Here is an 11614-nt window from a genome sequence, read left to right as displayed (position 1 = left end):
GTCTATAAGAGGTTTCAAACTGTGATATTCTTAGCACCACCTGCTTCTCTGTCTGCCATTCTGCCACCATTAACCACTTCACTAAACTGTAGGAAATGATGGACTGTTATTTTGAATTTTTCTTTCTTCAGTGGATCAGCATGATCAAAGAGCACATCATCAAGTGGTCAGCTTATTAGTGATTAACTTTGCCTTATTTAGCTAAACTAATCTTCAAAAAACAGCCTTTATCTTTCTTCAGAGGTATACTGGAATCCTATGTTGCATAGCAGAACTTGCCAGTGGTTAGAGTTCCTAAATAGCTTGAGATCTCAGGCTGATCTCTATGCCATCATGAGGCTTTAGAGCAGGATTTTGTGTACCAATTCTACTTTTTTTTAATGTAGCCTAGAAGTTCATGATCTTTCCTTACTGAAATCTCACTCTGTTAACTCCCACTGAACTTCCAGTCCATTAAAACTAAACCCCAATCAGAAATATACAATCATCAACTGTGAAGGACTAAACCACTATGAGCAAAGCAAATTTCCATGATAACCACAAGAGACTCATAATGAAAAATGCTATCCACACCCAAAGAAAGAACTGTTGGAATCTGATTGCAGATCAGATTATGCTGGGAGAATTTATTTTCCATATACTGTATTAATTCCTATATATTAGGAAGAACTACTATGTATTCCTGAATCAGGAATGTAGGTCAGAGATAGCATATTGTCTGCAGCTTTCTGCATTTTCTTTGTCCTTAGGAATCCCAAAATATGTCTTCCTTTTTAATAGAATTTGTTTAATAAATGAAAGAGAAAAGAGTTCTTTTGCTGTGGAAGATTCTGATGAACCACTTTTTAATTAGGTATCACCAATTAAAGTATTTTGGCAAGGTCAAAGGAAGGGATTAATAAAGAGTTCCAAAAAATCTATTTGTCAGTCTGCCTGACCCAGCTCAAGTTGTTGCTGGTCATGAAAAACAACATGGAGGCCAATATTATTTTATTGGTTATGATATATAAAACTTAGGTAATCAATATGTTTCTATTATCATTGAAAAATCAGTCTCTCAAGATCATTTTAATGATAACAGTTATGGCTGACCACGATGGCATTACTGAATCCTCCTTTTGCTCACCAAAATACTTTCACTCCAACCCTGGGCCAGGTAGAGACTATTTAAATGAGAATTTATTCCAACTTTGTTACTTAATTTTGAAATGAATACATTTTGAGTCAGCTACAGTTAATATTTTGTTCATTTGTGATTTACTATCATTTCAAAACTATAATGTAGTTTATTTTTTTATACTATCTGTATCTATTTTAAGTGGGGTTTGGGGGAATTTTTTGTATTTTTGTTTGTTATGTATTAGGCAAATTATTTTTATTTTTATTTCTTGTATATTTCCAGTTAATGGCCAGTAGCTAGGGATTATACAGAATATAAAAATTCATTAGAAACTTAAATGGGTTGGGGAAAACTTTCTAAATTATGAAGTGAGAATTTGGGGGGAGTCACTGAAACATAAATAGAGGTGAAAGTCATGTTAGCAGTTATAAAAGCTAGATTTTATTTTGGTAATAGCTATTTTAGGTTGACTTTTAATTTGTAATCTCCTCTTTCCCAAAGTAGGTCTTGGGTTGACAAAGATGCAAATTTCTTTTTGGTAGGGGAGGAGAGAATGGAATGCCAGGCATTTTTGGTTCTTGTAAAACTCTTGTACTGGAAAGGGAGTTCCCTTAATAATTCTCTGTCAGTGCACCCATCAGTCATTTTTGACATCATGTTATAAAACACCTAAGCACCATACTTAGGCAATCCATGTAATGTAACTCATCATTTTTGAGACTCTTTATTAAGCCTCAGTTTCCCCAAGAAAGAGAGGGGGGATTATAAGAATATGTTTATCAAATACTATATTAATTCCTTTATGTTAGGGAATATTACTGTGTATTCCTGTGTCTGGGATCTATGACACAGATAGTAGCTAATCTACTGCTATTTTGTATTTTCTTTGTCTTGGGAATCCCAAAGAGTATCTTCCTTTTCTTAACAGAATTTGGTTAATAAATGAAGAAGGCAAGGGTTATTTTCCTGTGGACATGACTGTCAGTTTGGGTAAGGCCTAAGGGTCTGATGGACCACCTCTTAATTAAATTAAATTAAATTAAAGATGACTTGGGCTAAATAATGAGTTCCTTAAAATCTATTTATCAGGCTTCCTGATCCAGCGCAGGTCATCCCTGGTCAGGAGAGACAGACATGGACCTATTGCATTTTATTAATTAATTATGATGCTGGCCCTATCCAGGAACCCTCATGTCAACCAACTATCTTCCCAAGTGTCTGAACCCACAAAATGGGAGTCAAATTGAGTGAGAGAAAGACACTAAAAACTGAGGGAAAAGCAAAGAGTATTTTAATGTATTCTTCTCAGTAGAAGGGGCATGCATGCAGAAACCCATCTCCTAAGGAGAGAAGCCCATTTAGATACAGAAATTAGCCAGCTTTTATTGTTTGAAAAATGAGGAAGCAAAGGAAAGAAAAACCTGAGGGAAAAGTATATCAGCAAATGCTCAACAGTAAGTCCTTAGAATGATTTTGCAGGTTATCATTATCTTATCTGAAAATCTCTAGAGTCCTTCCTGGTGAGATGATCATCATCATATCAGGAAAGGTTTCTAGGATTTTTCTCATCCCAGGCCCACTAGTCACAAAGGATTATTGTTATGTATCAGAAACCCCTAGAAAAATGAAAGCTTGAAAAAAACCAACCAATTATTATAATCAATATTCCTTTCACTTTCTCACTGATATAATCAATAAACATATATTCTTACTCAAAAAATATTCTCTGAAGGCCATTTTAATCATAACAGAGCCAGGCTGACCCTTTATTTCCTTCATGAATTTTTTATTATATGTGTCTTCTGTCATGAGTTAAGCAATATAGAAATATACATTGCATGAAAGTACCAATATAACCTACATCAGACTATTTATTCTCTTGGAGAAGAGTGGGGAAGGGAAGGAGGGGAAAAAATGTGAATCTTCAAATGTCAGAAGACAATTGTAAAAAATTGTTTCTACTAGAAACTGAAAAAATAAAGAAACCAAAAGAAGAGAAATAATTTCCAATCTATAATTCTTTTAATTTATAATTGTGAGGTTGCTATAGTAAATACAAGTATGAGCCTTAACTCTCTTAAATTTATTTGATTGGTCTTTTATACAAAGAAGAGAAGAAGGCCCAGGACATAGTCACATGGGATATCTATGATTATAAGATGTGACCTGGATGAATACTAGGCAAAAGGGACTAAGATGGAAAAGTCAGATTGGTAGATAAAGAACTAGGAGAGTAGTGTTCTGAAAAACTAGAGAAAAGAGAATATCAAGAAGAGGATGATTGGCAATGTGAAAGGCTTCAGAGAGATCAAGACTGCTCACTACTCAGTCAGTTCTGAAAAGTTCTGGGCGTTGCTTGTTAAAAGTAAGCAAATATTTGGGTTCATCCTGGAAGACACAAAATTCATGGTTAACTGTGGCATTCTTCCAGTTCTGAACATGCATGGATGTTGGCTTAGTCTGTTACCACAATCTCTAATGATCCAATTTTCAAGAAAGGGACAAAGTCAAGAAAATAGATCTCAGTAAAAGACACCAATAAAAGAAAACATGAGAACACAAGGCTAAGATCCAAGGACATCCTCTCCTGAAATACCATAATCAGAAAACATAAATTACAGGCCAATGTTATTCATGTGAATTGATTCAAAATGTTAATGAAATGGCAAATAGAACACAAAAATCTATTTTTTCAAAACATCCATTTAAACCAAGTAGGGTTTATACCTAGAATACAGGGTCAGTTTGCTATTATAGTGGGGGTGGGGGGTGGAAAATCAACCTAATAAATTATATCAACTACAAAAATTCTATGATTGTCTCCTTTCTGTTTTTTCCATTGCCTCATAAATAAATCTATTCATTCCCTGAGCTTTGTGCCCTGGAATTTTGCAACAGATGTTGGCAACAGGACCCTAGGTGCTCTCAGATAATGAAGTTTATAGAGTATCTTCATTGGGGTAATCAACCAGAGAAGTACAAATCCTCCCCAAGGTATGCCCCAAACTTGGCACCCACAAATAGATCTTTATTTAAAAGCATCCTTTTATGATGTTTTAAAAATTAAATTCCACATTAACTGAAACAAATTCCTCTGATATGATTAAAACAATCCTGGCAGAGCTGGGTGATTCAGTAGATTGAGAAACAGGCTTGCAATGTAAGGTTCTGAGTTCAAATGTGACCTCAGACATGTCCTAGCTGTGTCACCCTGGGTAAGACACGACCCCATTTGCTTAGCTCTCACCACTCTTTGTGAGGAAAAGTTTGCAAAGGACGGTTTGGAATGTTGAAAAGGTATGTGATTGAGAAGAGCAGCAGTTAAGAGGAGGAGCTGAGACTTGTGGGGGAAAGAAACCTGGTAACAGGTCTTCGTTTCTAAACTCTAGGGGAGATGGAGGACTTTAGCCAGACCTCTGGATTCAGCTGTGCTATCTGGAGGTTCCCCTGCCCATCTCCATACCCGAAGACCTGTTGTTGCTCCTGATTCTCATTTCAACCATTGAAGAAGAGCTCTGACACTTGCCAGTGGCTGAAAGGGGTCTGTGGACCTGGACAGCCACTGGGTCAACTGCAAAGACTCTGTCAACAACTTTGCCTTTCAAGAGAGACCCTTTATCATCCTATTCAATCTGTTACTTAGCTCATTTATCAGATATAAGAGAGGGAAAGGATAATTCCTGGTCAAAACCAGCTGGCTTGGCCAGGGAAGACAGACCCTTTTACATTGTGGCAGAGTAGGGTGACCTCACCCACTCTCCTCACCCATCCTTCATCACAATTACAATAAACCAACCTTTATTATTAGCAGTCAGATCAGAGTTTTCCTGGAAATATTGGGAAGCAGAGGGAAGAAGAGGGAATTGGGGAAGACTTTCTAATCAAACTTGACTTCACAAAGTCCAAGGTTGCCTGTCATTCAGCCTCATCCCAGCAGGGTTGGGTTCAGAAACGGTTTCTTGGGATCCAGGCATTTAAGTCCTGAAGACCAGTCACTTCTAACCCCAAAAGAAATCCCTTATCTGTTCACTGACATCTGTCCATCTCTGTCTGTTACACCCCTTTACATCCTTTATGTCCTCTTCATACCCTCCAAGTAAGAAGAGAGTCCCCTAGATAGGCTGCATACACACAAGCCTATCAGATCAAATTAACATCTTTGGGCCTCTCCAGTAATAATCCATACATCTTCTACCTTGGAACCTATACACAGTATTGATTCTAAGACATAATGTAAGGGTTTTAAAAAATATTCTTGCAGTTGATGACTTGTAAGCCCTCCGTGTGCCACAAAATCTCTTGTGATACCTCTTGTGAAAGAGGAGCTTCATGGAACCCAGCACAGATGCAGAAAGTTTTTGGAAATTGAAGCTGCAAATCAATCAAAAGAATTATCATCCTGAAAAAGTCAAACATTTCTCTGGCACTGTCAGGTGGGCACCATTTTTTACTCTACCCAGCCCTGAGTCTGTTCCTGTCTCTCTCTCTCCAGCTTCTCAATTGATTGCAGAAAAAGAGCTGTCAAGGATGACACTGGGGAGTTCAGATTCTTCACTCTTGGCAGATGATGCTGGACAGATCTCCATCCTTAATCTTAAAACATGAAGGGAGTAATGGGGAGGCTGTGGCCAACCTACTGGCTAGTCTGAGAAGCCAAGCTAGCTGCTAATGTATGTGTGTACTTAGAGACCAGCCATGGACCAGCCATCACCAGTTATGATGAGGCCAAAGCTAAAAAGATTCTCTCTGAGGATATAAAGATCCTGAAGAAATCAAGCAAGAAGAAGAAATTGGTCAAGAAGCTGGCTTTTAAAATGATGGATTTCTGGCCTCTGAGTCCTTGATCAAGGAAATCTCTTAAATACTGGACCCTGAACCAAAGCTGGAAGGTTTTCATTGTTTTGAGGAAGATTATTATTTAGTTATTAGCTTAGTATTAGTATTAGACCTAACAGGAACGACTGGAGAATTCCACATGGAATGGGGAAGCAGGAAGTGGCTCTTGCTCTCTGAGAAGGACTCCATGGTGTTTGAGACAAGCAGTACCTGAATCCCTGGGAGACCTCAGAGCTAGTGCAGTTGCACCCCGATTCCCTGGGATCCTGGAGTGCAGTGAAGGTTGGAAGCAGAGGACATCTATCCTGCATGACAGCACTGAGTAGGGAGTGATCTGCGATCTGGTGGACAGCTTGCAGACTTCCTCTCCCTACTGGGCTACTTTGGACCATCTGTTCTGGAGGAGTTGGTTCCTGGCATCCTGAAAACATCTCTGGACTCTGCTGTGAGGATTCCCACTCCAGTACTGTTATTCTCTGGGCCTTGCCAGGCTTAGGTCTTAGATTAGTGTAGATAAGTCCCTCCCTTGACCCTGTGGTTTGCCCTTAGCTTGTAAGAGTAGAATCCCTTATTCCCATCCTTTATTATTGTTTCCCTCAAATTAAACTGTTATAAACCTTTGCCTTTTGCCTGCTGGTTCCAAAGGCCTTTGCCTAGGTGGGCTGAGTGACTGTTGGGGCCTAACTGCCATTTTCTGTTAACAGTTACCTCCTGGTCTCCCTACCTTGTTTGGTGCTGTCATCTGTCATTCCTGTCACCCTCACACCCCATTGTGAACCCACAGATAATATTTAGTTAACTTCCCTGGTAATTCACCTTTACACCATTGACCAGTTGTTTTAGGAAAACCCCAAATTTACCTTCATCCAATGGGAACTTGCCTTCAAGGAACTCCCAAACTGACCCTTGTTCCAGATTGAATAATAAGCCATCAAGCACCCATTAAGCACCCTTAATAAGAGTGATAGAGAAACTTAAGTCTTAAATAACCTCTTTGGTTTCTTGGTGTGTGAATTAGCAAAAAACACCATCCTGGGCACCCCAACAGTGGGTATTACAGATAATGTCATAGCTAATAGCCTGGTGTCCCCTGGCATCAGCATGAGTGTCAGCATGCAATGTCATCATGGAGGGAGGAACTAGTGGGGTTAAAAGGCAAGGGTGGGAAGGAGGGAGGCCTTTTTACTTCCACTCTTGAACAGACTGACTCCCTGAGACGCTCTTGTCAAGGGGTGGCATTGCAGCATGGAGTGGACTATGTTGGGTTGAAATCTGGGACCTAATCTTACCTTATATTAGTAAGGCTGAGATCTGTCTCCCTCTCCTCCTGCCATACCCCTCTTCCCTACTGAGTGTGGGGCATGTTCCGCTCTTCGCCCCACACAGGGGAGGGAGAAAGCACTCCCACTGGCCTCTGGGGTAGAGGGGCGAGTAAAGGGAGGAATGTCCTCAGGGAGAATAGAGAAGGGGAGAGGAGTGGCCTGAGCTCTCTGCTCCCCTCCAGCTCTGCTTCCTATAAGCCACCCACCCTACCTCCTGTGTGCTCCCATTGGACTGCTGGGTGGAGGGCCCAGAGATGTGAAAAAATGTTGTCAGGCACAATGGAGAGGGGGAAGGGAGCAGCTCAACCCAAACTATGCCTTTCTAGTAACCAACTCTGGGGCTAGGGGAGGGCAGCCTCCCATCCACAAAGAGTGCTCTGGTTACCATCTTTGGTATCTGTGCCATAGGTTCACTACTGGCATATATAAATAAAAGACTTCACATGGAGGTGAATACAATGGAAGAAACCAAAATAATAAAGAAATAGCCCCAGAAAAGGTAAGATGGAACAACTATCTCATATAAGAGGAATGAATGGAAGAACTGCCACCGAGAATGGGAGGAGTGGTAAAGGGTTGATAAAACTAGAACCCTCTTCTCAGCAGATCTGGGTAAAAGAGAGAGCAATATAAACAACTAGAAGGTTAAAGGTGTTCTTAACATACAGAGAAAAAGGAGGGAAAGGAAATAAGATAAGAGAGGGACTAAGTCTATTAAGAGTCTGAGGGAAGGAGGGCAAGGAAAAAGGAAAGAGAGGGATGTCTAGAAGGGATATCAAAAAATAGGGCTGGAATAGATGAGAGGATAAGGGAGAGACTCTTGGGATAAGGGAGGAATTTTTAGAATCAAACTCATACCAAGAAATAGAAAGGCAAAGTTGGGAGGATAAGGAATGGACTTTTGGAAAGGAGGATAGAACACAATCGAAAAGGTAAAAAGAAAGCAACAAGGGAGAGTGCCTTATAAATGTGGGCCAATTTGGAAGTAGGGAGGCAAAGGGAGAGGATAAGGAAAGATTTATAAGATGGAGTGTGAATTGGGGAGGTAGTGAACAGAAGAAATAGAATATCTAAGAAGGGAAATGGCAAAAAGAAAGGAAGAGAAGAACAAAATGAAGAAAAACAGAATGAAGGGAAATACACAACTAGTAATTGTGACTTTGAATGGGAATGGGATGAAGTCACCCATAAAACAAAAATAGTATAATGAATCAAAAACCAAAACGTGACAACATATTTTTATAAGAAAAACACTAAAAAAAGAGACAAACATAGAGTAAAAATAAAGGCTAGAGCAGAATATACTATGCTTTAGCTAATACAAAGAAATCAGGGATAGCATTTGTGATCTCTGAGAAAGTTAAAGCTAAAATAAATAAAATCAAAAGAGACAAACAGGAAAATTAGATTATGTTAAAAGGTATCTTAAATAACGAAGCATTATCAATATTAAAACTATATGAACAAAATGTTATAGCATGCAGATTTTTTAAAGTAAAATTGTGTATTGCAGATGAAAATTGATAACAAAACAATAATAGTGGGGGGCATTAGCCTTCCCCCTTCAGAACCAAATAAATCAAACCAAAAAATGAATAACAAAGAAGTCAAGGAGATGAAAAGAATGTTAGATTAGTTAAATATGATAGCTATGAATGAGAACAGAAAGGAATATGACTTCTCCTCAGCCATGCATGGCACCTTTACAAAAACTGACCAAAAATCCTAAACAAAATACTAGCTAGGAGACTACAACATATCCCAAAGTTGTGACCAACTAGGGTTTATGCCAGAAATACAGGGAGGATTTAATATAAGGAAAACTATGAACATAATTGATAAAATCAATAACAAAAGTAATAAGAAATTATATGATGGCATTAATAGATGCAGAAAAACCTTTGACAAAATACAATTATTCCTATTAAAAACAATGAAAAACATAGTTATAAGTGTTATTTTTCTTAAAATGATACAAAATATCTACTGAAAACTATTATCAAGGATCATTTATAATGGGAAGAAGCTGGAAGCGTTAGTTTAAAAAAGTTGGTTGAAACTATTATTAATTTTAGCAAAATAGGATGATATAAAATAAGCCCACATAAATTGTCAGCTATTTTATTTATTACTGAAAAACCTCTGCAAGAAGAGATAGAAAATGATACTTCATTTAAAATAACCACAGATAGACTAAAATAACTTAGAACTACACCTGCTAAAAGAAACCCAGAAACTATATGAACATTATTATAAAACACTTTTTTACACAAATAACATCAGATCTAAATAATTAGAGAAATAATCATTGTTTAAAGATTAGCACAGTCAATATAATTAAAATTACAATGCTACAATGATCAAAACTAAATGTACTGGCTAAGAAAGAGAAAGAAATCAGTGAAACAAAACAAACCTACATGAAACAGCAGTAAAAGATTACAATAATCTTATATTTGACAAAATCATGAAATCAGTATTTGAAAGAAATAAAGGAAGGAAGGAAGGAAGGAAGGAAGGAAGGAAGGAAGGAAGGAAGGAAGGAAGGAAGGAAGGAAGGAAGGAAGGAAGGAAGGAAATACCTGTGACAACTGGAATATGTTTGGCAGAAACTAATTCAAAACCAATATCTTATAACATTCACTAAGATCAAAATGGATACATGATCTAGTTGCAAAAGAAGATATCAAAAGTATATTAGAAGAAGAAACATATTACCTATCAAATATATGGACAGGAAAGGAATTTATGAATCAATAATAGATGGAAAGCATTGTGAAATGTCAAATGGATAATATTGAGTATATTAAATAGAAAAGGGTTAGTATAAATAAAACAAAGGTTGCCAAGATTATAAGGAAATCAGAAAATTATTGGAGGGATGGTAAAATTTTATAGACAACCTCTCAGGTAAAGGTCTCATATCTAACATATATAGAGAACTTTATCAAATGTATAAAAATAAGAGCCATCCCCCAAAAGATAAAAAAGGAAAAGATATGAACGATTTTAAGATGAAGACATCAAAGCTATTTGTAGATATATGAAAAAATGCTCTAAATCACTACTGAGTAGAGAGATGCAAACCAAATCAGTTCTAAGGCATTATCTCATATCATCAGACTAGAAAAAATGACAAAAGAGCAAAATGTAGGATAGAATGTGGGAAAATGTGGATACTAATATACTTTTGGTGGAGCTGTGAAATGATTCAAACATTTTGGAAAGCAATAGGAGATTATACCCAGAGAGTAATAAAACAATAGATGCCATTAGTCCCAGAAATACCATTGCTGAGTCTGTTTCCCAAAGAGGTCAGAGAAAAGAGGAAAGAACTTATATGTTCCAATATATTTATAACACATTCTTTATGGTGGCAAAGAACCAGAAATTGAGGGGATGTCCATCAATAGGTGAATGGCTAGTCAAATCACAATATGTGATTGTGATGGAATACTACTGAGCCATAATAAATGAAAAGCAGACTAATTTTTTTAAACCTGGAAAGAACTCTAGGGGATAATAAACAATGAAATGAGTAGAACCAGAAGAACATTGTATACAGCTACAGATTTAATACTTGAAGAATAACTTGTGAATATCATCCCCAGAGAATAAACTGAAGAATGGAAACATGAATGGCATAATCTAAGTAGACATATCTGTCTCCTAGATGATATTTTCTATGCTGCAGGGGGCAAAAGGGAGAGAATGAGATAATTGTAAATAAATTCAATTATTAAAAAGAATAAAGAAAATAACCATATTAATCATCAAAGCAAATAAACAAAAAAAATTAGCATTTCTAACCATTCACAAAGAAATATCAGGAACTATAATGTTAGTTTCAATTGTGGCTGGTCTACCGTCCTTGATGGCATGCACAATTTATTATAAAAATCTTTACAGATCACCTCCATTGTGTTTTTATTGGTTCTGCTCCTTCAAATTTTATGCTTACATGCCATCAAGATAAATTTACTTAGTTTCTTTGTTAAATCTCTTGCTCTTGTTCCTTAAATTGATTTTACCCATCACAAATTCTCTCTGCTTTATGACATGATATTCCTTGTGTGCATCCTCTTTCTCTGTAAGATTTTCTAAAAGCGTTATTATTCTAAACCAGTAAAGCTATCTATCAATATAGTTATACAATGCTATTCCAATTCAGCTTCCCTGACTTAAAGATGTTTCCTTATGAATGGCATGGAAACATCCCCCAGACTACTGACCCCCAATAGAAATGGAATATCAAAATGAACCTTTCAAAAGAGGGATTCCTTCCCTGTGCAACCTTTAAACATTGGATTCTCTCATCACAATTTGTATGACCATT

Source organism: Gracilinanus agilis, chromosome 6 (genome assembly GCF_016433145.1).
Source record: "Gracilinanus agilis isolate LMUSP501 chromosome 6, AgileGrace, whole genome shotgun sequence".
In the NCBI taxonomy this organism is placed as follows: domain Eukaryota; kingdom Metazoa; phylum Chordata; class Mammalia; order Didelphimorphia; family Didelphidae; genus Gracilinanus; species Gracilinanus agilis.
The sequence above is the reverse complement of the archived record's forward strand: the minus strand, read 5'-3'. Positions refer to the sequence as shown.